General features: G+C 36.6%; 1 protein-coding gene and 1 long non-coding RNA gene across 26 annotated transcripts in view; one reads left to right on the top strand and one right to left on the bottom strand.

The window, feature by feature from the left end:
- RBMS3 (RNA binding motif single stranded interacting protein 3) overlaps window positions 1-26,914 on the top strand; it is a 1,278,684-nt gene that overhangs the window by 808,760 nt on the left and 443,010 nt on the right. The gene's annotated exons all lie outside the window — the stretch shown is intronic.
- The window catches only part of LOC144294016 (uncharacterized), a 58,023-nt gene continuing 42,895 nt past the window's right edge, over window positions 11,787-26,914 (bottom strand). For 3 of the 5 annotated variants that reach the window (XR_013361395.1, XR_013361399.1, XR_013361398.1), the window contains one exon: window positions 19,364-19,529. This is a non-coding gene — a long non-coding RNA (uncharacterized LOC144294016). Of the gene's footprint in view, window positions 12,038-19,363; window positions 19,530-22,924; window positions 23,046-26,914 lie in introns of those variants that run through there. The other 2 variants (XR_013361397.1, XR_013361396.1) reach the window with 2 other exon arrangements.

Below are 26,914 nucleotides of genomic sequence, written 5' to 3' on the forward strand. Positions count from 1 at the left end.
ATTGATTTTTGAATTTCCATTATATTTTTATAAATAATTGTGCTGTCTAGAAAAACAATGTTAATGAGCAGTGTCAGCATAATTTAATGGTATTGAAATGCAAAGTAGAAAACATTTATTTATTCAATAATGGGAAAATTTAAAGATGTATATCTTTATTAAAATTCAATTATATGTGTAAATTTCGAGGTCTCTATCATCTGGAATGAGATGTCAAAAGTGATAAACTTTGAATTACTTATCATAGAATATAAGATCTTTGATGATCTAGCCTGTCCTCTACTCTCTAACACAAAGGCTACTGTGCTTTTTGGATAATGTGAGCCCTGTGGCATTCTGGGACTGTCAGAACATTCACATTGTAGTCCCTATAAATAGCACAACTGGAATTGTACAATGAGCAACTCATGTGGCCACACCAATGGTCCTGATCAGTTCTCATCTCTTACATGTCCACGCCTATCTGTTTACATGCCACATGTAAAGGTAATCAAGTACCTATTCCCTATGCTTAAAACATCGTCCACCCTCCTCCATTTAATAATAGTCTGGTATTTATTGAGCACTTAATATGTACAGAAGTTATGCTAATAGCTTTATAAACATTATGGCAGTGTTTTTCAAGTTGTTATAATGATCTATTTTATAGATATGAGAGACAAGGAAGTTGCCCAAGCCCCCACAACTATAAAATAGCAAATATGGAAAATAAATTCAGGTTTGTTTTGTCCTGAAGCCTGGCTGCTTGATTTCTCATATGTCATCCCTCTCCTGTTTTGTTTCTCTGCTCTTCCCTGACTTGCAAGACTTAGCTGATGAGCATTAAGTCTTCAGAGCCTTTCTTTTCCCTCTGCACCTGGCCAAGCTGACTCAAGTATGCTTTCTCTGTACCCTTTAATAAAACTCTTTGTTCTCCCAAGAGTCCAGCAAGCATTTAACAAACTAGGTATAGTTAGTGATTTTTCTTTGACCATGGGCCTATTAAGAGCAAGAATTATAAACTTCTTTAGGAAAAAATAAATACATAAAGACTGTATCTTGTTCATTTCTCATTCACTTGTACTTAGCACATGCTTGAAACCTGAAAAAGTTATCCAGTGAAGGTCTGGGAGAATAAAATAACAAATGGCTTAACCACATATTAGGTTCTCCATACATGGATGTAGTACCAAGAAATCATCATGTATATAATTTGGGTTGTGATTAGAAACTGGGACAGAATTGTAGCCATTTATCACATAGCTGCAGTGAGCACAAGTTCTTGTTGAGAGCATTTGGACTCAATACTTTGGCAGATTCATTTGCCTCTTTTAAATAGTACTTTAATCATGTCCCTTACCTGCTGAAATCCTGTGACTTGTTATTCCATTCTCTATCAAGTTTGAATTCCTCAGTGTGGGCTTAATGTATCTGCGTAATATGGATCCACTCACAGTACCGTTCATTCGGTTTCAACCTTTACCTTTAACGCTAAGCAGGCCAGGCACTTTTCTCTCCTGACACATCATGCTTATACCACTCTTGGGTTTTTACTCAGTTCATTCTCCTTCACCCCAGAATACCCTCTGTATTCTTCTTTCCTGCCAAATGATTAACAGGCACCATGCATTTCTCTTGTTGCTTGAAACCATAAGACATTGAGCTCCCACTATGTGCCAGGATTTATTCTGTGTATTTCATAAACATTTTATCAGGAAAAAAAATTGAGTTTCCTTTTGTTTAGTGACAAAGGAGAAACTTTTTCAATGCAGACATAAAGAGACTTGATTAAAGTCAAAAGCTGCTTTCTACAAATAAGCTTGACTCTCAACTGTAAGTGATTCAAATAATGCATTGTTGTATGTGAATAGTTGACAGCAGAAAACTAGTTCTATGCTTGGATATTTTGTGTGACTTTAATATTAAGTATCTAGTATGTGGAGAACAGTTTTTACAGAGAGTTGGTGCCCCTGTGAGTCTCTGTGTTTGGTCTACTGACTATCCCATGTCTAGAGACTTCAACCCTATATTTAGCCCAATGCTTGGCTGATGTCTGCTGTTGGTTATAAAGGGAAACATGGAAAAATAGTTTGAATTGGTATAAAAAATGGAAATTATGGGCCCTCCTCAGAGGACCATCCTATTTAAGAATAACACCCAGTTTGCCTTTAGTTGGAGAATATTGCTCAATCATTCACCGTTTATAAGAATAATAACAAAATGGGATTTTCATATTATGACTTAAAAGTTGAGGGGTCCCACGGTGTCTTAGGAAAGAATAAAAACACATGTGTCACAAGACTAAGTGAAAACAGAAATTTCATATCTGTTCATGTTCAGAGTCACTTTGCTGACACTGTGCTCCTGAGTTAGGAATTCCTTAGAGAGCAGAAGTTGGAAAGTAAAAGGCAAGCTTTCCCAGTAACATTTGGTTTAAATTTACATGCAATTAAAATTCTTATGCTATGTTAGTAATATTTTTCATTTTTTGGTTTTAGAAACATTTATAAATATTTCTGATACATTTTAGTGAAGGCCTCCCTTTTCCTATACTATCTAACGATTCAGTCCGATTTATTAAAAATGAAAGGCAGGGGCAGCCCCGGTGGTTCAACAGTTTAGTGCCTCCTTCAGCCCTCAGTGTGATCCTGGAGACCCAGGATTGAGTCCCACGTCAGGCCCCCAGCATGGAGCCTGCTTCTCCCTCTGCCTGTGTCTCTGCCTCTCTCTGTGTGTCTGTCATGAATAAATAAATTTTAAAAATCTTTAAAAAATAAAAATAAATAAAAATGAAAGGCAGGAGAAAGAAGAGAATGGGAAAATCTGCACCATGGAAAGATTGTCTTCCTTCTTTCTCCGCAGATAGTCCTCAGGATTACTTAGGAGTAGAGGATTGCTCTGCAGTTATTATACTATGATGGATAGTAAGGAAATATATCACACATTTCTAAGTTTTGGACATGAACATTTGAAAATGTTTTAAGAAAAAGGAATTTATTCTTAGATGTAGTATGCAATGAGTGCAATAAGAGAATTTTGATTCACCTGACATTGCAGCGTGAATGAAATTATTATCTAGAGACTGTAAATACTGTGTGAATCCTTCTTAAATGTAATAATTGATATCTGTAAGACTCTCCACAAATAATCCTGGACTAAGTAGCCCTAAAACTTCAAAATAGCCCTAAAACTTCTCTTAGTGAGACACCACAAAATTTGATCTCAAGATAAAAATATAATTCCATTTATTTACACTTTTCATTTGATATTTGATCCAGCCTACTTCCGAGTTCCCTTCAGAAACTGACCCAAAGACTTGCGAATTAATACCAAGGAACTTGCAGGGAAAATAAAAATGAGAGCAAAGTAAACAAAACAAAAGCAGTGGTGGGGAGAGCTAGAATACTCCTGTTCCTTGTAGATCAATCTTGGACAAAGACTGTCTAATAATTCAAAATCTGTAGCATGTGAACAATATTGTATGTGCTGGGCTGCCAATTTTGGCATTTAGAATATACATATACATATACATATACATATATATATATATATATATAGAGAGAGAGAGAGAGAGAGAGAGAGATTGAGAGAGAGAGAGAGAGAGAGAAAGGAGTATTCTGACAATCTGTCTTTTCTTTATAATCATTAATCGTTGTAGCAATTCCAAAAGTCCTTAGCTGGGGGATATATTTGGAAAGTGCTGCTTCTCTGCTCTCAACACATTCAGGTAACCATTCCAAAGCTGCTAAGGTTCCACTTGAGAGGTAACTTGCTATTACCATTTGTGCTGTGTGTCATAAATGGGCCCTATTATTTTCAGCGAGACCCCTTAGCAGCAGTTCCAAAGGAGCGGCTCGAGATTTGATTATACAGGTCTCTCTCCTGAACACATCCTTTCACATTTGACATTTACACTGGTTGCGGATTTTTATGTAACTCATTAGAGAGCAGTCTGAGCCTTAAAAAGGTGTTAGTCTTCCTAGAACCCTCTGGCAAAGCAAAGTCTTTTATTGGACTTAAATGTTTTGAGTTGAAACCTGTACTTGTCTGATTGGAAAGTGTTTCAGGGAACAGATTTTGTTATTTTTCTAAGCTAGGCTGCAGGAATTGAGCTGGAGATATCACTGACCGAAAGGAATTTTTTTTTTTTTTTTTTCCTCAAAGAGCTGAGAACCAAAGGAAATGACTCCAATGTTTAAAATCCTTTTATTTCCTTTGTGGACGATATCTGTGCAGCTGAGACGAACCATTCCAGATGGCCCCCACCCAGACTTTATGGGAACTGAGATTAGGAAGTTGTATGGTCAAAATAGTCATTTACAAATTGCTTCCAGTCTAAAAACCTCAAAGTTCTTGACAAAGCCATGATTTCTTGCCACATTTTATTTTTTCACATGGGTGACTGACCTGTCTGTCATTCATTAATTACCCTGTCAGGATATATATATATATATATACACACACACACACACACACACATTTTTCCATTTCTTTTGAGGCGAAAAGACAAGAGTTTGTGAGAGAAGTATGCAGGGTATGTCTGTAAAACTTCTCTTAGTGAGACACCACACATTTTACCCTTTCTGTTGCCTTCCATTTGAAATAAAATACTGCTGGGTCACAGTCAGGCACATAAAATACTTTCTTTCCTAATTTCATTCCACACTTTTTTTTTCTTGCTTTGCTTTTCCATATCTGAGAAGAATAAAATGTTGGACATGGCCTCAAAATTCAACGTCCATAGCTTTCTTTGACACAATCATGTCTCTCCCTGGAGAAAGAGAATGTATTCATCACTCTCTAAGGTATTACACGTCCTCAGCTACCTTCTCCAGCCTGTAGGATCTTATTCTTCTATGTATTTCTGATACCTAGCATGGTGCCTGCCGTTTTGGAGGTGTTAAATTAGTGAATGAAGCAATCAAGAATGGGCAGCATGTAACAGTGTTGGAATGCATACAATAGGGAAGAGAACAATAATTATGCAGTTTTAAAAGTCAGTAATTGTTCTCTGAATTATAAACTGTGTTGAGAGTGGCAATAGACACAATTCTATGTTCCTTTAAAAATGTTTTTCCCTGTATCTTATCTACATCATGGTGAAGTCATATAAGCTAGAGGCTTTCTTGCTGCAGTTAACTTTATTCTATACCAACCTAAAGCCACTCAGACTTTTGTGAGGTAGTGGTTGCTCCACTACTTCAGTTATTTTTTTTCTAATTTAACATATACAACACATTAAAATGACCTTTAGTCGCCTGACATTTACCATTGAATGGGATTTACACATACTACTTGTTTAGTCTAATTTTAGTCTAATTTAGTCTAATTTGATTTGTTCCAACATTTGTCAAATATCTATTTTTTTATTTTTTTTATAATAAATTTATTTTTTATTGGTGTTCAATTTACCAACATACAGAATAACACCCAGTGCTCATCCCGTCAAGTGCCCCCCTCAGTGCCTGTCACCCATTCACCCCCACCTCCCCCTCCCCTTCCATCACCCTAGTTCGTTTCCCAGAGATAGGAATCTTTATGTTCTGTCTCCCTTTCTGATATTTCCCACACATTTCTTCTCCCTTCCCTTATATTTCCTTTCACTATTCTTTATATTCCCTGAATGATTGAGAACATACAATGTTTGTCCTTCTCCAATTGACTTACTTCACTCATCATAATACCCTCCAGTTCCATCCACGTTGAAGCAAATGGTGGGTATTTGTCGTTTCTAATGGCTGAGGAATATTCCATTGTATACATAAACCACATCTTCTTTATCCATTCATCTTTCGACGGACACCGAGGCTCCTTCCACAGTTTGGCTATTGTGGACATTGCTGCTAGAAACATCAGGCTGCAGGTGTCCCGGCGTCTCATTGCATCAGAATCTTTGGGGTAAATCCCCAACAGTGCAATTGCTGGGTCTTAGGGCAGGTCTATTTTTAACTCTTTGAGGAACCTCCACACAGTTTTCCAGAGTGGCTGCACCAGTTCACATTCCCACCAATAGTGTAAGAGGGTTCCCTTTTCTCTGCATCCTCTCCAACATTTGTGGTTTCCTGCCTTGTTAATTTTCCCCATTCTCACTGGTGTGAGGTGGTATCGCATTATGGTTTGGATTTGTATTTCCCTGATGGCAAGTGATGCAGAGCATTTTCTCATGTGCATGTTGGCCATGTCTATGTCTTCCTCTGTGAGATTTCTCTTCATATCTTTTGCCCATTTCATGATTGGATTGTTTGTTTCTTTGGTGTTGAGTTTAATAAGTTCTTTATAGATCTTGGAAACTAGCCCTTTATCTGATAGGTCATTTGCAAATATCTTCTCCCATTCTGTAGGTTGTCTTTTAGTTTTGTTGACTGTATCCTTTGCTGTGCAAAAGCTTCTTATCTTGATGAAGTCCCAATAGTTCATTTTTGCTTTTTTTTTCTTTTGCCTTCGTGGATGTATCTTGCAAGAAGTTACTGTGGCCGAGTTCAAAAAGGGTGTTGCCTGTGTTCTCCTCTAGGATTTTGATGGAATCTTGTCTCACATTTAGATCTTTCATCCATTTCGAGTTTCTCTTTGTGTATGGTGAAAGAGAGTGGTCTAGTTTCATTCTTCTGCATGTGGATGTCCAATTTTCCCAGCACCATTTATTGAAGAGACTGTCTTTCTTCCAGTGGATAGTCTTTCCTCCTTTACCGAATATTAGTTGACCATAAAGTTCAGGGTCCACTTCTGGGTTCTCTGTTCTGTTCCATTGATCTATGTGTCTGTTTTTGTGCCAGTACCACACTGTCTTGATGACCACAGCTTTGTAGTACAACCTGAAATCTGGCATTGTGATGCCCCCAGCTATGGTTTTCTTTTTTAAAATTCCCCTAGCTATTCGGGGTCTTTTCTGATTCCACACAAATATTAAAATAATTTGTTCTAACTCTCTGAAGAAAGTCCATGGTATTTTGATAGAGATTGCATTAAACTTGTAAATTGCCCTGGGTAACATTGACATTTTCACAATATTAATTCTGCCAATCCGTGAGCATGGAATATTTTTCCATCTCTTTGTGTCTTCCTCAATTTCTTTCAGAAGTGTTCTATAGTTTTTAGGGTATAGATCCTTTACCTCTTTGGTTAGGTTTATTCCTAGGTATCTTATGCTTTTGGGTGCAATTGTAAATGGGATTGACTCCTTAATTTCTCTTTCTTCAGTCTCATTGTTAGTGTATAGAAATGCCATTGATTTCTGGGCATTGATTTTGTATCCTGCCACGCTACCAAATTGCTGTATGAGTTCTAGCAATCTTGGGGTTGAGTCTTTTGGGTTTTCTATGTAGAGTATCATGTCATCGGCGAAGAGGGAGAGTTTGACTTCTTGTTTGCCAATTTGAATGCCTTTAATGTCTTTTTGTTGTCTGATTGCTGAGGCTAGGACTTCCAGTACTATGTTGAATAGCAGTGGTGAGAGTAGACATCCCTGTCTTGTTCCTGATCTTAGGGGAAAGGCTCCCAGTGCTTCTCCATTGAGAATGATATTTGCTGTGGGCTTTTCGTAGATGGCTTTTAAGATGTCGAGGAGTGTTCCCTCTATCCCTACACTCTGAAGATTTTTGATCAGGAATGGATACTGTATTTTGTCAAATGCTTCTCTGCATCTAATGAGAGGATCATATGGTTCTTGGTTTTTCTCTTGCTGATATGATGAATCACATTGATTGTTTTACGAATGTTGAACCAGTCTTGTGTCCCAGGGATAAATCCTACTTGGTCATGTCAAATATCTATCTTTGATAGATTCCATGCTTGGCACTGGGATAAGAAATAGGGAATATATATGTATATAAGTATATATATATATATATATATATATATATATATATATATAAACTATATTGAGTTTTATATATGATATTATATATAAATATACATTTGCTTTTATATATAGTATTATATATATTTACATATATAAACTAAAACTATATATCTATAAACTAAAACTAAATTTTCACATATATAACTAAAAGATAATATGATCTTTATAGTTAATGTTATTACCTAATGACCAGTGAGCACTGAGCACTTTTTATGCATGTCAGATTTTCTTCTAATGACTCCACATGTCTTAACTCATTTAATCCTTCCAACGAATCTGTGAGATAGGTGTTAAGGTTATTAGCATTTCACAGATGAGGATACCCAGGCAGTTCTCAAGATCATTCAGTCTCTAACCCACAGAGCCTGCAACCATGTAGTTCCAAAAGGTATGCTCTTAACTGTTTGGAAAGGCACAGTGACATGTTTCAGGGAGGAGGTGATATTTGAGCTTGACTTTAATGGATGAATGGAACTTTATATAGCGGAGATGGCAAGGAGAGGTTCTCCTAGAAGAGGAAAGGGCATGGCAGTAGCAGGAAGCTGTACACTTGCATGGCATTTTCTGATAGCTATAAGGTGCAGGGCTTGCATGCATGGAAATGGTAAGTAATACAACCTGAAATGCAAGCTCAGGTCTTATTGTGAGGTTTCTTGAATAAAACCTAGAGTAGGAGAGATTCACAGGCAGATGAGAATGTGGTCAAAGCCATGTTTTGAAAAACCACATCTAGATTGGGAATGACAGAGGAGGAGGAATGCTAGATGCAGGTGAGGAGGATGGATCCTTTACGTTGCATTCCTCTGTTAGTATAACACCTAAAAATGGCTGAACACTGACTTAAACTATCTTTCCCTGTAGCATACAGAGACTGAGGGACGGGCTTAATCCAGAGCCAATATGGCAACTTCATCATTCAGAGACTTAGAACTCACCTATCCTTGATGTTGATGTGTGCTTTTTATCTTCATGCCTTCTCCACCTGTGGTTGCAGATGGTTGGTTTCCTGCATTCCCACAAACCCCTTTAACATTACATTTGCATTTCAGGCAGGAAGAATTCAAGGAAGCTAAGGAGCAGAAGACAAGTGACCAGTTGAGTGTGTCCTTGTTTGAGAGTTTTCCACTTAAATGTCACTGACCCTAAACTGTAACATGCTCATGGGTTCATGATACTCAAGTGAGGCTGGAAATTGTAGTTTTCATAGCTGGGCATATTGCCAACCATTAATAAAACAGAGTGCTGGTAGGAAGAGAGTTCTGTCAAAGTGGATATTGCAGTTGTCTGTGTAAGAGTTTAAGAGGACATAGACAGAAGGCTTTGGAGCAGAAAAGGTAAAGTGGAGATACATGTTAAAGATGAGAATGAGGAAGACCTGGGCACCAATAAGATGAGGTAGTCTGGGGGAGGAGAGAGATCAAGGAAGACTATAGCTTCTGACTTCAACAACTGGGTCACTGGTGGTGGTTCTGAGACGGGACAAAGGTAATTCAGTTTTATAGACAAAATAGTACATTTGACTCAGGATATATTGAATTTAGTATATACCACTAGGACATCCTATTAAAAATTTGATAAGTTAGTATAAATAGACCTAAAAGATCAGGAGATGATGATACGAGGGTAAGGGTCATCTGAACTGCAGCTGCTGATTAAATCACTGAAGGAGGGAATATGGGGCGGCACATAGCACAAGACTAAGGAGAGGAAGTATTTAAGGGCAAGCAGAAAAACCCAGAGGAATGGACAGGGCACAATATCATAAAAGCTAAAGGAGTAGCATTCCTAAAAAGAAATAATCAATGGCATCAAGTACCTTAAAGATTCAAGACTCTAGAGTAGACATTGGGTTAGCAATCTGGTATGTTGTTCTCATATTCTTGCAGAGAGTAGTGCATTAAGAGAAGAGGTTACCCAGAAGTCAAGGCAGTTCCAAAATCTACTAAAAGACAAATGTAGTATTTGGGGATAAGAAACATCAAGGGAATATTGACACATAACATGAGTAAAGTTCTAAGTGAAAACATTTACTCTTACACTACATGCTCTAGGTTTTTCTGGTTTTGTTTTTTAAAATAAATATCCAATCTTGCAGCTTTTGCAAAACTGACTTGTAGAATATCTGGGAGGAACTAAAAGGGCAGGAAAAAAGCCCGTTGTACATCAGTAAGAGTACATTGCAGTGCCTACATTTTTAAATAGTCCTTGCCTCTTTTCTCCTTCTGAGTTGTAGGCCTTTCATTAATATATCCACAAGTGTATATTTGATAACCATTATGAATGTGACACCATACTAGGCACAGACCATTGAGTGCAGCTGGCACCAGCATTATCAAGGACCCAGTCAGATTCATCATGGCTCATTTTGGAGAAATACTAAACAAATATCCAGTTTTCTCTATGTGCACCCATAGCCACATAGAAATGCGTTGTTTCTTGAATTTTAAAAATAGAAAAGCTATTTTACAAGTTGTCATCTTGGTATTAGGATGATATCATAGATCTCCTAGATACCAAACTGCTGTGTCCATTTCTTGTTTTAGGCTATAAAGTAGCCAATTCCATGCATGAACACATACAAATAATGAAAATGCCTCAGGAAAAATATAGAAAGTTTCCATTGTTGATAAATGTGTATGGCTATTTCTTCCTGACCTCTTTCATAGTAAAAGAAGGCCATTATTAAAGATGCATCCTTTAACAGGAGAGAATATGAAAACATTTATAGTTTTCAGGGTAAATTAGCAGCTCTCTTTTCACCTTGGCAGGAAATGTCTAAAGTTTAAGTGACCATTTTCATCTTGTCAACACACTTCACCACTTTCTTTGTTCATCTTTCAAAATCTGGTAATCTTATTCACAGTTTGTAATTTACTGAAAGCAGGGGTCCACTTATACACCATGCTTTATGAGGTGGGAAAGATGACATTTTAATTGTGTCTCAATGAATAAAGTATTCATTTCCCCCATAAAGATTTTATAATGATGTTCACAAAGCAAACAAACAAACAAAAAAAGTAAAACAAAATAACAACAACAACAAACTGAAAATGATAGGGACACCTATGTGAACAAGGCTACTGGGGGACTGAGGTAGAGAGATGGGAAGGGAACAATTACCTTACATATGCCCTCCATATATTTCTGTGTTTTTTCTCCAAAATAATAGCCTAAACTGGCAGTGTTGCAGTAAAATTGTCATAACTTCCATTGATAGTTGCAATGTAAACTGGTATAGCTCTTATTTTTTTTTCAAGCAAATTTTTTTTTTGTTTTTACTGGAGTTCGATTTGCCAACATATAGTATAATACCCAGTGCTCATCCCATCAAGTGCCCTCCTCAGTTCCCATCACCCAGTTACCCCAACCCCTCGCCCACCTCCCCTTCTGCAACCCTTTGTTCATTTCGCAGAGTTAGGAGTCTCTCATGGTTTGTCTCCCTCTCAAATTTTTCCTACTCATAGATATTTTACATTGGCCTTTACACTACTGGGAACTAATCTTGGGTCAGAAATTAATCCAAGAGAAAAAAGTCACCTGTAGAACTATACAGGAGATATTTTGAGAACAGAATTGGGGAAGAGCTATGTGAATGAAGAAGATTAAAAGATTGTAGAAGTGTGGGGTCAATTTGACAGTGTCAGGTGATGGCGCGGATGGGCGGAAAAATAGGAAGGTAAAGAGAGAGCCTAGAGTAATTTCCAGGTTTCTGGCCTGGACAACTGTCTTGGCTCATTCCTTTGGAAACAAAATGCCCAAAGAGAAAAACAATACTAGAAAGGTTCTGCAGATTTGCATTTAGAACTGTTTGCATTTGAGAGGTCTGCTGACAAAGTGAAGATGTTGAGTAGACAAAAATACATGTCTGAGATTAGAATATATCCAGGTTGGAAATACAGATTTGAAAGTCAAAAGTGGATACTGGCAAGCAGCACCCTCTCCCACAAAAGAAATTTTAAAATATTTTTATTGAATCGAATGCTAGTACATGGCAATCATGGCAAGGACTATGTTGCATCTTGGGGAAATTCTCATGATATAATATTAAGTAAAAAATGAGAATAAGTGGATCAGTCAGTGAAGTGTCTGCCTTTGGCTCAGGCCATAAACCCAGGGTCCTGGGATCGAGTCCCGAATCAGGCTCCCTGTTTCTCCCTCTTCTGCTGCTGCTCTCTCTGCTTGTGCACTCTCTCTCTCTCTCTGTAAAATAAATAAATAAAATATTTTTTAAAATGAGAATAAATGCATTTCTGCAATGATTGTACTTTCTATGCACATGGAAAAGACCTGGAAGGAGACAAAAAAATTAAAATATTGTAATTTGATTAGTGGGATGATGAGGGTTTTTTTTTCCTTTGATTTGCTATTAATAGTATTGTTACTATGTTTGTGCCACATAAATAATTTGAAAGCCTATATACATGCTTAACTTATATGCTGCTATATAATGATGAAATTGAGGGATGTTTTTTGGAAGTTATTGATTTTTAGACCATTTTGTTTAATAAAATATTACATCAACATATATCTGAAACAACTAACAGTGGAGTACCATAATTTGGAGCTTTAGTGAAGAATCTATATTCCTCTTGCTTCCCAACCCCTCAAATGCTTCTGTCACTCCTTAGGTGAGGGCCACAGTTTGAAAACCACCCAGGACAATGACTATGTCGTTGTCCTCAGATGAGAGTGTGAATCTCAGACGTCAACCAGAATTCAAATCTGGTTCAACTGTCAGGTTGGCTGGTTTTTGGCTCTCTGATTTCTATATGAAAATTTCCTCCTTTGCTTTCACACTTCCTGTCAACTAGATCAGTTAAGGTGGCTTTTTGGGGTAGCTTTTACTGCTGAAATCTCAAACTTGCACATAATTTTTCTCTCCAAAATACATCAAAACTGCTGCATTGGTATTAAAATGGAAGTTTTACAATGGCATTGTAAGGTATTGTCATTATTTGGTATTTCATGGTAACTTTGATTGCTTTATTGAGTGTGGCCAAAAACTTTACCTTTATGTTCTAACCAGAATTTCCAGATAAAATATAAGAACTCCAATTAAATTTGAACTTCAAATGAACAACAAATACATTTTTAGTATTTAGTATTTAGTATTTATTTAGTATTTATTTAGTATTTAAGTACACTTAGTATAAGAGTTTTTAGTATAAATGTGCCCCCATATGATTATTATTTATTGTTTTCCTGAAATTTAAATTTAACCTGACAACCTGTTTTTTTATTTCCTAAATTTGGCCACCTAGTCCCAGTATTAGGATGGTACTTTCATTCTAATGATTTAGACCTAATAAAGTAACCACAAGTCAAGGATAGCTACTGTGCACTTGAGATATGCTTAGTCCAAATTGAAATTTGAGTATAAAATATATACCTAGTACTAAAAATAATGTAAAACATTTCATTAACAATTTTAGTATTAACTACATGTTAAAATGATAACGTTTTGGAGAGGTTGGGTTAAACAAAATATATCAAAACTAATCTTACCTCTCTTACAGTTCTTAATGTGGCTGCTAGAAAAATTTTTAAATACATCTGTGGCATGTACTATATTTCCATTGGACAGTACTGACTTTCTAGAGCTAGGGAAATTCTGACGTTTATCTATTTTATCTTGCAGAATATATTTCCAAGGGGCAAATAAATACTATCAGCACAGAAGGCTGAATAAAAGTTGTACAAGATTTATACAAAACAAACTTAGCTAACCTAAACTGAGAAAAATGAGAGTACATCTTTATGTTTGTGGAAGTAGTTTCATTTGATAAACACTTTTGGGAGGATTAGTTCTTCCAGACCAGAGAATGCATATGTATTATGCACAGATTAATATAAAGGGTATATTATGCTTTATTGCTATTTCTCAGCAAAACACTGAAAGTGCTGATTTGTTTGCTATTTCAAAGATACATGTACCATTTCCTAAAGGAGTTCCATCATAGCTCATTGGTATTTAATTCTATTCAGTGAGGTTAAAGAATCTTATGTCACAGACACCTAAATTTGGAAGGAATCACAATGTATTACCTGTTAAGGTCAAGGTTCATATCAAAACTAATATTAACTGTTTCATCTACCTGTAATGTACTTTCCACAGAGAGGCTCTGGGGACGTTCCTGACTGTGTTCAGGTCTCTGCTCAAATGTCATTTCTTCAAGAGGCCCTACCATGACGGAATTATCTAAAATAACACCCTGTCACTTTCTCACTCTTACTTCACTATATTATTTTTTTGGTGACATTGACATTCTATTTTGTTTTATTCCACCCTTACTTGTATTAAATATTTTAAATTGTTTTAAGTAGCATGTATCTTTTTTTTTTTTTTTTTTTTTTGGTCTTTGCCACTAGCATAAGGCTTCATGATGCCAGAAGTGCTCACTGTAGTAGCCTCAGAAGCTAGAATAACGTCTAGTTCATAGGTAGGTGTTGTGATCCTATGCCTTTCTGACATTTCTATAGTGTATTTCCTTCTTGTTGTTTCTTGTTACTTAACAATTTATTGGTATCCCAAAGTTTGACTTTTAATTGGTCTTTCTCACTTTGGAAGTCAGCGAAACATAGCTCCTGGATCTCTGCTCATTTACTTCCTCATAGTGGGCTCCTATCCTGAGCCTTGCACCTACTGGATGCTGTGAATACAATGGTAATCTGTATAGCCAGAGCTCCAGCCCTCACCAAGCTTGCATCCCTATGAAAATGCTCACTCATAATGGTTTTAAGCTTCCTTATTGACTGACGTGCCAGAAAATTGAGTTTGTGATGTGTAAATCTGTGTTGACAAAGTTTCTTTGCTATTTTTAGTGGAGTCAATAAAATGTGGGATGCTTGCTTTGTGCCAAGCCCTATTCTCAGCTCTTTATGTATATTAACTCATTTATCCTCAATGTAACATTAGTGCTATTGTTATTCCCATATTTCAGATGAGCAAACTGAGTCAAGGAGAGGCACACAATCAGTACAGGATGGAGCCAGAATCAAACTGAGAGAAGCTACAATCGGGACTGACAGAATCAGAATTTAAATCCAGAGAGGCTAGCTCCAGAACCTTTTAACAACCTGCAGACTGAAGGCTCATGTAGCGAACTTTGTATATCTACCAAAATATAACTACTGTTGACCTCTTTGCTGAAAGTTTCAAAACCATGAGTTATTTCATCTGGTTTGGGCATGCAGTCAGTTTGGAATATTCTTTGTCTGCATTTTAGCATAACCCAGTCTTACCCATTTCACAAGACGTGACATGCTATAAAATTAAGGTCCAGTTAGGAAAACATAAGTGCCTCTAGGCAGTACCTACAGAGGGATTACTTGCATAGAGATGGAACAGCCAAGAAGCTAAACACAGCCTAGATGGGCAACCCAGAGGTTAGAATAACAGGCAACTTCTAGCACATTGAGGTCTGTAGGGTTGGAGGGGGCAGGCAGGATTATAGAAAGCTGCTAGCACCTTAGGTCTAGAGGGCACTGAAGGGAGGTAGGGTTACCATAACCTTAAAGCTGGGACTATCCAGTGAAAGCAAGAACCACAAAGGGGCCTTCTGGTGGGAGCTGGGATCAGGAGGAGACAATGTAGGAGAAAGAAATATATTGTCTTTTCTTCTTCAGGCCTTATTCTCTTTCGGTGCCTCACACTGGCTAAGCCTTGTGGAATCTACTTATCACTGGAGCCTGGGAAATGCACTTTCCAAGGATACAGAGCAGATGAATGGTTCTGTAGGCCGACAGATAATTGACCAGCATACATGAGATGTCATATGAATTAATAACTCTCATACCTTTCTGTAGTACCTCTCGTCTTTTGAGGCATTACAGATGTTAGAATAGTGCTAGGTATGTGTAGTCACTACTCATAGCGTCTATTAGGTACAAGTATGGTTGTGTGTACTATTCATATAGTATTTTTAAGCCTCACAAGAGCCTTGAAAAGTAAGCAAAACTATTATCCTCACTTTTGTGATGGAGAAACTGAGGCACAGTAACTTCCCCAACATCGCATAACAAGTGGCAGAACTTGGATTCAAATGTAGGCTGTGGAGCTCCAACGTCCATTCTCTTAACCACTGTGCTCCGCTGCCTCTCAAGATCCTTGCCTAGCTCCCCAAGCATCTGGTGCGGGATACTGCATGTAGCAGGTGCTCATTAAGTACTCACGTGATGAAATAGATTTCCTGATTTTAATATTATCTAGTAGTCACTTAGATTCTTAAACTTTTACAGCCACTTGGGTTTATTTGTTTTTTCAAACTGTTTTTCTTTTTTTTTTTTTTCATGTTTCGATAATCTCATCTCCCCTCATCTGACTGTCCATTTCTATGCCCTTTCATTTCCATTGCTAAATGTTTTTTAGTTTTTTTTTTTTTTTTGGAAGGTGATATTTATAGGGTTAAACACTCAGAGATATATTTTTTAGCAACTCCAGTGTTACGGAGGGAAATGATACTGTGATAAAACCATCCCACATTCTTGGGAACAGAATCAGTTTGATTCCTGGAAAGTCAGCTTTAATTAGGCAGATAATCTTACAACAGTGACTTTTCTATTTATCCATCTACCATTGGCGGCCCATTGTATTTAAGGAGTTTCATTCACATGATCCCCGTTAATGCCCACAGCAACCGTTAAGAGTATTCTGATAAAATTCTCCAGTATCTTTTTTTGTTATCTATTCTTTTTTTTTTTTTTTTTCCTATTCTTTTTTAAACTGTTACCATGTCCGGTTCCAACACCCAGGAACTCACACCTTTGTGCCACGCCCAACAGGTGGCAGAAAGAATTTAAACTTGTATATGCCTAGTACAGAACTTATGAAGGTTTCAGGGAAGCTCTATCTTACAGTAGGAAAGCATACAGAGATGAAGGAATCGCAGCTGCTTGTTCTCACAATGCCTAAGCAATGGTGATGCTCCTTTAAAATGCACGTGCTGGACTCTGACTTCACAAAGCATTTGGGACTACAAGATATGAGTGGTTCCCTTTAAATTCTTCAGAATGACCTCCTTTGACCACAGAGAGTAGAAGGAAGTATCTGAAGAATGAATTTCTTTCAGCGAGTGAAACAGTTACAAACACGCATTTCAAATGTTATTAACAAGTACATTTAATTAAGGAATTCATATTCTTCTCTTGCATTCTGCTTTTTCCTGCAGTTGGGTTTCTGTGTATGTATTACAAAGACTGTGACTATAAAAAATATTTTTTAAAAAGGCCACAGTTACCCTGTGAGCACATTTTTATTCTGGCTCTGGCCGCAAGAGCTGAGTTTGACTAGGCTCTATATCAAAATGAAATCCAGAGAGGCATTCCTAAACTTGGACCTTTTGTCCACGTCCACTTCCTGTTGACCGAGTGACAGCCTTTCAGCTGGCCTCTGGTCAAGCTGCTCACACAGAATAGGGAGCAGTGTTCTCAAGGGCAGCAAAATCTTGCAGCTGATTAAAAGTAGCATGAGATGCAACCAAAATGCCAATTCTCTTTCCTTTTTGGGTTTGCTTGAGTCCAAAGGTCAAAAGGAAGACAGAACAGCTCAGCATATTGGTGTGTAATTCCACTCCCACTATGGCTCAATGATACAACATATCCTGATCCTTGTCTCATCATGGAGTTCTTCAATCTTCAATCTTTGTCCCCTAAACACTGGCTTGTGTGAACATGCTATTAGCTGGCAGGGTCCAATTTCAGTATTAGTGGTTACATTTGGTTTCAAGCTCCTCACACTTGTCTATGCTGGGTATGAATCAGGAATCGCTGCCAATTTTCTTTGAGGGCATTTTAGTATCATTATCCCAGTGCTTAGGCTATTATCTCTCAAGTGTTGTTTTCCAGCAATTTTCTGCCTCTAAAAAGGGTGGATTAGTTATTTTATCAATGAAATTTGAACATGCAGCATAGCTAACTCTGGACTTGGGATTTTCTTTAGTTCACTACCTGGCTGAGGAAATGCTCATATTTACAGTGAGAAGGCACCTCCAGGATCATCTGGTCCCTTGCTACTCAGAGTATGTTCCACAGAGTGGAGTGGGCATCACCTGGGAGCTTGTTAGAAATACTCAATAATCTTAGTCTTCACCCCAGATCTTTTGGAAGGAATCAACATGTTTCATGTGTATATCGTATGCAACTTAAAGTTTGAAAACCGGTGACCTGGTCCAGATCTTCAACTACAAAGGCATCTTCTAACCAGTCCTGAGAGAGGTTTTCCAGACTCTTTTTAAATACTTTCAGTAATAGCAATGTCACTTTTGCAAGACTGCTTGGACAACTGACTTTGCCTTCTCAAAATTTCCACACTTATTTTTTTTTCTTTAGAGCAAACAATATGTCTAAAATGACTTTTCTGATATTTGAAGGTAGCTAACATATTCCCCATCCTATCTCATCCCTTCCTCTCTCCTTCTCTCTCTCTCTCATTCTCTCTTTTATTCTCTCCTAGCTATGTTCTCCCTTTATTCCTCTCTCTTATCTCTGTTCATGCTAGGTAGATTTTTCTACCATACCTCCCCTTGCTGGGTTTCCAAACTTTTCAAGAATAATGATTACTCTTTTACTAATGGACTCTATTTTGAGAGGTTCTTCTTAACATGTGATGTCCAAAATGGAATGTAGTGTATATACATATATACATGTTTTATATATATATATATATATATATATATATATATATATATATATATATAATATGTGTATAATATTTCTTTAAATGTATTGATAAATATATTTTATGATAAGCATTTGTAGAGAAGTGCAGGGGATTTCTTTGAATTGTAGAACAAAGGAAAGATGTCCCTGCTGACCTGGGAGGATTTAAAGTCTAGGTGATCCAGTGAGTGACATCATTGTCTCTCATACAGTGTCAGTAGGAGAGTAAAAAAGATGGGGAGCAGCTACTTACATGGGAACTCTGCTAAGTAATACCAAAGCTACAATACTAAAAGGCACATTCACGCTCTTTACTTCCATTAATCATACTCCTAACTTGAATGGAAAATAAATTCTGGAGTAAGCATAAAATGCTTATGAAAATTAAAAGTGTAAAATGATCATGAAAATACCATTTAATAATGTCCCTTGAGGTCGGCGATGGTCTAAGTGGTCAGCCTCTTCCCAATTTTTGACATCTGAATCATATGTTACTATGAAACAATGGTTGGTACAAACCTGTCATTTAAATAAGTCCTAAAGTAGGATTTAGAGCATTGTTTTCACATCTAGTGCAATGTGCTCACATGGGTAAATTAAGGGGCAGGCTCAGAGAATACTTGGCCTGAACCCAAATATTTGCAGGGAATCTAGATCTGAAATTTTACCCATCCCAGTTAATACCACCCATGTACCTGGGGGATCAATGTTCAGTGTGGGGACTATCACAATTTCCAGTTAAAAGTCTGCTCTACACTTTTCACATTTTGCATAAACCATTCATCCAGAATGCTAGGCTTTTACCACCTTTCTTAACTGTTGGTTCTTATTTGACAAAGTATCACTCAAAGAAATAACAATTTGTTAACATTATTTCAATTTAATATTAAAACATTGCCTGATTTATAACTAGAACTTCCACATAAAAATTCAGGTATAATTTCCCTGTTACATTTTCTATGTCCTTCTTTTTCTCTTTCTTTCTTTCCTTTTTCTTCAAATGCTCAAGCACTGGTATTTGTCTTCACAGTCATTACTGCAAAGAAGTATAAAGAAATCAGGATAAGTAAGAAATATTTACCATTTCTGAAACTTTCAAAAATGCAAATAAATTTCACAAATATCTTTAAGTGGCATATATGTTACTCTCCTAAAAATTTATAAAAATGTACACCAACAGTAACATGCATTAAGTTGGTCACTTAGACTTACCCTGACCTCAAGGAATATTATCAATGGCATTTTCATAATCATCTTATACTTTTAATTTTCATAAGCATTTTGAGTTCATTCCAGAATTTGTCTTCCATTCAAGTGTTTTGTTTGTTTGTTTGTTAGTTTGTTTGTTTTTTTGATTTAGGGATACAAAACCATCCTATGATAGAGGACCATACTGAAAATGTCTGACAACTTCAGAAAATTACCCTGTAGAAAGAGTTTTGGTGGTACATTAGTCATGTGCCCTCACGTTGTTTCTGAGAAAAAAAAAAAAAAAAAAGAGAGAGAGAGAGAGAGAGAGAGAGAATTTGGCATTAATTTGCTACTCATATTTTAGAATTAATAATGTGAGCTCCTGAGACTTTATTGATTGATTTAAGCCACTTCCTTAGACAAATATATGTGTGCTCTGTTATAGAAAACTCTGAAGCCATATCACGACTTATCCCTTTCTGTTACAAGGATCTAGTCTTCCAAATAATCACTGTTAACTACTGGAAATAACTCAAATGTAAGTTATGTCTGTGTGACTGAAAAGGAATGGAAAGATGTGAAATTTTAGGAAGAAAGGAGGGAAACAGATGACCACCAATTTGCATACATACAATTTTTTATTAACTCACAAATTTAATTTTCTTTGAAAATACAAGAAGCCATGAAAGTGCATTTTATCATTTTAACTGCCTAATTAATGTGAATCCAAAAAAGAACTTTTTGTTATGAAGAGAGCATAAACAGGAGTAAAGGATATATACAGAGTGTAGTATACATCCTATAGACATTTTTTTTTAATTTAAAATACAGCATATGCTGACCCAACTTCAAAATGTTCATATAAGCCATTTTAATGGGAAACATCATGATCACTACATGTGTGGCTGTCTCTCTGAGGTCTAAGGACAAATTCCCTAAATGCATTTCATCAAAAAAAAAAAAAAAAGGAAATTAAAGATTGATTGATTGATTTAATATTATGGAGTAGAAGCACAATGACAAATAATATCAGTGTGAAGTTATGAGATTTTGTAAGTAAATGGGATCCATGGTAGTGTTTATAGAATTCCATTAACCCTTCACAAATGCAGATAGGTAATTATTGGGAAAGAAAAGGAAACATCTGAAAAAACCAATACACTACTAGATGGATGGAGGATTGATTTCAGTTACTGATACTCTAGGTAGGGCAGAGGTATGTTTGTTGGAGAGTAAGTAACTTTTTTCAGTCCAACATATTTTATTTGCTTCTGATATTTCCTTACCCTCTGTATAGCTTCCCTTGCCCTATACATTCTTGAAACTTTTTTTTCTTTTCTTTTCTTTTCTTTTTTCTTTTCTTTTCTTTTCTTTTCTTTTCTTTTTTTTCTTTTCTTTTCTTTCTTTTCTTTTCTTTTTTCTTTTCTTTCTTTTCTTTTCTTTCTTTTCTTTCTTTCCTTTCCTTTCCTTTCCTTTCCTTTCCTTTCCTTTCCTTTCCTTTCCTTTCCTTTCCTTTCCTTTCCTTTTTCCTTTCCTTTCCTATTTTCTTTCCTTTTCTTTTCTATCTCAAAATCCTCCTTTCCTCAGAGTTCATAAATTCCAAGCCAACTCAATTGTGTATCCAGATCCAGTGTCTTTCCCCTTAGGCTATTTGTTCTGCAAACTAAATGCAAGCTCTCAGTCTTTTATAAAATTTATAATAAATGTTTATGTGGAAATTAACCAACACAAATGACTCTGACAAAAGCTAAAACAGTACATCATAATCTTTCCAGAAGAATCAAATAATGTAGACCAAATCCAAAATTATAAAATTTTCATCCCTAAAGTTGGATGTTTTGAAGTAATAACCACAAAAGAAAATTCACAGTGATAAAATTTGTTATTAACTAAAAAAAATGTAATTTGCAAAATTTGCATGGAAAATAACAGATCCAGAAAATAATTTCAGTAAAGTTAAAATTAAAATATGTTGATTCTATGCATATAAAATTGATAATGAAAATAATTTGGCTAAACACAGATGATTTTGGAAAGTACTTTATGAAAATTCTTTAATGATATTATATAAACGACTGTATCCATAACCCTGAAGTAAAAATGTCCTCTTGGTCCAAAAATGGAGTCTAGATGGTCAGATCAGAATGTTTTTTGCTCTCCAGAGCTTAATAGTTCACTTTTCCTAGGGTTACTTATATGCTTGTAGAACTCAAAGGTTTAAATTTTGAGAATAAGAAAGAAAGAAAGAAAGAAAGAAAGAAAGAAAGAAAGAAAGAAAGAAAGAAAGAAAATTTATGCCATCATATTGAGGGTGTTGTGTATTTTGTGGCCATTACCTTGTCCCCTCTCTCATTACTCAAAGCCTGGTCTACAAAACAGCAACATCAGCATTGCCTAGGGCTTTCCAGAAATACAAACTCTCAGTCCCAAACCTAATCTGCAGAGTCAGAATCTGCATTTTTAACAAGATCCCTAGGTGATTTTATCCACATTAAATTTTGAGAAGTTCTCAGCTGTTCTAATACTGCCTAAGACAGGCTTCCAGCATGAGATTTCCCCAGATTGTTTTCATTTCAGGTTGTTTCAACTACAGAGTACAACGAGGCTGCCCACCTTTGTGCTTGCACAAAGGAATACGTCTTTTGTTCTTCCTTTATTCTATTTTACACTTCATTTATGTGGAGACATAAACAAGGTAATTTGAAAAAAACAAAAACAAAAAACAAAACCTTGCGATCTGTTTCAGAGTGGAATTTTGTAGCGAGGATATTTATAGAATAAGAGACACTGATGTTGCACATATCCTCCATAGTGGCTTCTGATGTGTTTGTTGCTAATAAGCACCCTTCCCTTGGTGTTTGGGCATCTCAAGTGTTCTTGCTGAGGCAGCAAGGAAAAGGCAATTTGGTGCTTGTGCAGGATGTTGTCCTGGTAATGAATATGATGCTAATCCTTTACCTCTCTCAGCATTTATCAAATGTGAACACAAACTTGGAGAACAAAAATAGAATTTGGACCACTAGAGTCTGAGCTACACTTGGGGAGCTCATTCGGAGAGCACTGTGAACTGGTTTTGGTCACGTAGCAATTCCTTGGTATCTTCCCTCTTTTTCCATGACTTGTACATTCTTCTGGAGGCCTGGTCACCTAACTATTTTGGTCTTCAATCTGTTTACTTAGTTCCTGGGAATAAGGGAAAGCACCATTCCGAGTTTTAGGAGGCTGGAATTAGCACAGTACCTGCTGATACTGCAGGTAGTCAATAAAATGTTAGTTCTTTCCATCTCTCTCATCCTCTCATTATTGATAATTAGGTGGATGGCTTTGAAGAGTGAGCTCTTTTAGCTTTCATTTTCCTTATCTACAAAATGAGAATTAGACTGAAAGATTGATCTATCTTAGTTATAAATAGTTATATAATTACATAGTTATATAGTCATATAGTTCATACACATCTAGTTCCATGGCTCTATTACTATCCAGGTTCTTTTTAGGACAAAAGTCCCTTGAACTACCAGGATCCAATGGAGATGCTTAGCTGGCACCCTAAGTTGAGGGGAATTGAGTGGATGAGGGTTTAGACTTCCTGCTTCCCAACACTGGAGCCCCTGCATCTATTGTACATACTATGGTTCTTCTTCAAGTTTTAATTGAGAAAAGTTCCTAAGCTCTGAAGAAATAAGTGTGAGACCTGATTCTCTAAGAAATTAAAATAAGTGATAGTACAAAGTACATCAAAATCACAGGCAGGAAGCAATGAAGCATGTATATATGCATGGTCCCTAGTCTTCACTGTACAGTGAGGAAAATCAGAGAAGCACGGATCCCATAAAACATTTTGCATGAATTAAGCCACTGGATAACTATACAAGTTCACTTTCTGAATTTTAGGATTTCTTTTTAAGTTTCATTAAAAAAAAATTCACTACCTCAGAGGCTTCTGGTGATTACTTTACTCTCAGGTGCCTTTTTCTTATTTTGAATTTTTAAATGGCTATGTTTTATCCCAATCAATCATGAAGTCATCACAAGCCAGAAGCATTTAGGCCCATATGGTTGGATTAGATATCCTCTTGTCAGTTTCATTTTAGTGCAGTTATTTTTAACTACTATTATATATTAAATATCCCTTTTGGAGTTTATACTTCTGCTCAGTTCTTGCTATGGAGATTAAGAAAATCTGTTTCTAATCTATTCGTTCTGCCAAGCATTAAATGTCCTGTGATTAAAAAGCCTAGCAAGTGTTTACCAAGTGTTTCTTGATCAACATTATGGGTCATTCCTTAAATCACTCCTAAATGTGTTATATTTTCATGTTCATTTTACTAATGGAAATGTAAATGCAAGAGTAATTAAACACCAGGGCTCAAAGTAAGAAATGAGGTCAGGCTAATGTTCTTAGAACTTTGAGTTTAGAGTTTAGCTCCCTCTTTATCCTACTATGTTATGCTTCATCTTCACTTAATATCACCTACTACCTGTAGAGACAGCAAATGTTTCTGAAAGGCATAGTTGTCTTTCTTTTCAGGAGGTTGGGGACAAATGTCATGTTCTAGCAACGTCCTAATACTGCCTTCACCACCAAGTGTGCTCGACTTTGAAACTTAGTCAGTTATCCTTAAACAAGAATTTGGGGTGACTGAGTCGCTCTGTGGGTTAAGTTTTGGACTCTTGACTTTGCCAATGGTTATAATTACAGGGTCCTGAGGTGGGGCTCTGCACTCAGTGGGGGAATCTGCTTGTCTCCCTCTCTATCTTTCTCCCCTCACTCTCAAATACATAAGTAAGTAAAAGTAAGTAAGTAAGTAAGTAAGTAAGTAAGTAAGATATCTGACATTTCTGCAGACAGAAAGGAAAAGCTGGCTGGATACCTGTGCCTCCAGAAGTGGGCGGCTAAGAAATAGTTTTTCTTTCACATTTGCCTTGCTTAAGTGAAACAAGGTCACAAGTTTCAGTCTTTATTTTTTTTTTTTTAAGATTTTATTTATTTATTCATGATAGTCAGAGAGAGAGAGGCGGGGGGCGGGCAGAGACACAGGCAGAGAGAGAAGCAGGCTCCATGCACCGGAAGCCCGACGTGGGATTCGATCCAGGGTCTCCAGTATCGCGCCCTGGGCCAAAGGCAGGCGCCAAACCGCTGCGCCACCCAGGGATCCCAAGTTTCAGTCTTTAAAGAAATATTTCATTCTGTAGTTATGTATAAATTTATATTCTCTAATAGAGAAAAACAAAAATATCTTCCTTTTTTTTAAAAAAAGATTTTATTTATTCATGAGACACACACACACACACAACACACAGAGGGGGGGGGAGAGAGAGAGAGAGAGGCAGAGACACAGGCAGAGGGAGAACAGGCTTCATGCAGGGAGCCCGGTGTGGGACTTGATCCTGGGTCTCCAGGATCACACACTGGGCTGAAGGCGGCGCTAAACCACTGAGCCACCCAGGCTGCCCCAAAAATTCTTTCTTATAGACATGTCATAGGTGGGAGACAATCCAAACATGCCGAATGTGAGAAAAGCTTTTCTAGAGATTCTCTGCACCTCAGGTTAGCATGAAGAGATTTAAAATGGCCAATTCAGATTTATAGATTTTGCTGGAATTAGTTTAACCTCCGAGATCATGAAGATTTTTAGCAGTGGGAATTGAGAAGAATTTATTTCAAATCTCCTAGATGGTGACAAATTAATTATACTTTAAATAAGCCTTGATTATCCATCAACCTTTGAGTACAGTTCCACAGCTTTTAGCAGCATAGCTGATATATTATCCATTCATATTATATGTCATCAGACAAACTTGGTGAAGAATTATATCTGTAACTCAGTAATTAGTTAAAAGTTCTTTGATGAGAGAGATTACTGATTAAATGAAAGTATTTGAAGAAAAGAAAGCCCAGCACAGATTGAGAAAATAAAACTCCAGTCAATATGATCATTTATGTTAGCAGCTGGTTTTATGGTAACCACCAAACTAAATATCAAAGATGAATTTTATGCCTATGATGCAAATTAGTGCAACTTATAAGATAATTTACCTAGTGGTTCCTTATTAAGGACATCCCATTGTCAGACAAAGGGGTTCATATGTTTTTGATAACTTCCCATAGGGGTTTTAAGAACAATTCTGAATTAAGGCCATAAAACACATCATCTTTATATAGCAAAGATATTTATGTCAGAGATGATGATGAGTCTATCATGATAGATCTTACAAATGCTACTTAATGATTGTTTTGATCTTGGGCATCTGGGTGGATCAGTTGGTTACGCATCTGCCTTTGGCTCAGGTCATGATCCCAGGGTCCTAGGATAGAGGCCATTTAGGGCTCCATGCTCAGCACAGGGCTCACTTCTCCCTTTGCCACTTCCTCTACTCATGCTCTCTCTCTGTGCCAGAAAAATAAATAAAATCTTTTTTAAAAAATGATTGTTTTGATCCTGACGATTTGTATGAAATTGTAAATGTATCATTCTATAACCTCATTTGATGAATCATAAGGTCACTTCCATTAAAAGTTTTTCATTATGTGCTGCTGTTAAAATTCTTTGACTATGGTTTAAAAGGAGCTAATTGTCATCTCCAGTGAAGTGAATTTTGCCCTTTGGGTATGCAGTTTTTCTGATTAACTTTTTCTACTCTCTGGAGATCTCTGAAGGTTCAGGATAGTGGAGTTTCCTCAGATCTGGAGTCCTCAGAGCAGGGATGTTGCAAAACCTTGTCCACATCACAGTTCCTTCCACAAACTTGCCCTTGATACTCTATCATAAGGAATTTGTGAGACCTGTGAATTAGATGTCTATCTAGTTAGGCATTTAAGTATGAGATCAATGGTTGATGTCATTGCTCTCTTTTTATTGCTTATAAATAGCGGTTGAATTACAACTGATCAAGAAGTATTCAGTACAGTGGGTTTGGACTGTATGACTCATGTCATGGGCTGATTTAAAATTCAAGCAAGGATTCTATTAGAGTTATTTCCCTAGAGTTACTAGGAACTTGATCTCTTTCTGGTCTATACATAGTCTGTTGGTTTGATGTGACAGTAACATTTGATATATACATTTGAGAGTAAGTAACAAATAGGTTTCCTAATAGTCTCCAAAGTGTATTAATCTTATACCTTTTTAACATTCATATGAAGCTTTGAATCTTTACAGAATTAGCAAAGCATATGTAGTCCTGCCAAGGAATGACCTCTGAACTTATACAAAAGGGGAAATAAAAAGA

The sequence above is a fragment of the Canis aureus genome, chromosome 22 (assembly GCF_053574225.1).
Source record: "Canis aureus isolate CA01 chromosome 22, VMU_Caureus_v.1.0, whole genome shotgun sequence".
Lineage (NCBI taxonomy): Eukaryota > Metazoa > Chordata > Mammalia > Carnivora > Canidae > Canis > Canis aureus.